This window comes from Seriola lalandi, unplaced genomic scaffold, assembly GCF_002814215.2.
Source record: "Seriola lalandi dorsalis isolate HSWRI2012SDOR001 ecotype SW California unplaced genomic scaffold, Sedor1 jcf7180002054933, whole genome shotgun sequence".
Classification (NCBI taxonomy): Eukaryota; Metazoa; Chordata; class Actinopteri; order Carangiformes; family Carangidae; genus Seriola; species Seriola lalandi.
The window spans coordinates 4549903-4550576 of NW_019525485.1; the positions used below are offsets into that span (position 1 = coordinate 4549903).

Sequence of the window (674 nt, forward strand, 5' to 3'; positions counted from 1 at the left end):
AGAGACTGGAAGGTGGCCATCATTTATTTAAAGTACAGCTGCTGAAACAAACAGAGGCCTGATGTGAAGGATGAGTTTTAATTGGGTGTGTATCTTAAGAGGGGAACTCAGTTTAACACAAGATCTAATCAATGTGGTGATATGTATATAAGCAATAGTCACCAGCAGATGTGTGTCCCGCGGCGTCCGGTCTGGTCAGTTGGACCTGGGAGGGCGGAGCGCCAAATAGGAGGTGGAGGGTTCCAGCTGCATGTATGTAAATGAGCAAAAAGACTTAGTCTAAAAGAGGCATGTAAGCAAAGAGCAAGAATATACAGTATTAATGTAAAGATTGTAAAAGTTGATTGCAGAGTAACTGATATGAAGTTTGTAAAAATGTGACGTACGTGATGTGTGTTCCAGGCGGCGGTCAGAGCTGAGGCCTGTCGACTGCACCGTGATCCTTCTGTGAAAAATGAAAATGGATATAAGGTTTACATATGACACACTGGTATGAATGGCCAAATGATATTTTTGCTAAATAGCGAGAGTTTTGCTGATTAATTGCAATGAATAATATAAAAAATTGAATAGAGCATGTTTGTTTTGTGATCCCGATATAATGAGTGCCATTACCTTTTGTGATGGGTGGCCGCCAGCTTCCGGTGTGATGGACATGTGAGCGCAAGGAGTGA

At 42.0% G+C, this 674-nt stretch overlaps 1 long non-coding RNA gene across 1 annotated transcript; it reads right to left on the minus strand.

Moving 5' to 3' along the window:
- Positions 1 to 6: 6 nt before the first annotated feature.
- Positions 7 to 674, minus strand: LOC111644433 (uncharacterized). Its single transcript, XR_015436230.1, has 3 exons — positions 616 to 674; positions 387 to 445; positions 7 to 246 (listed from the first exon to the last, which is right to left on the minus strand). It is a non-coding gene; the product is annotated as an uncharacterized LOC111644433 (long non-coding RNA).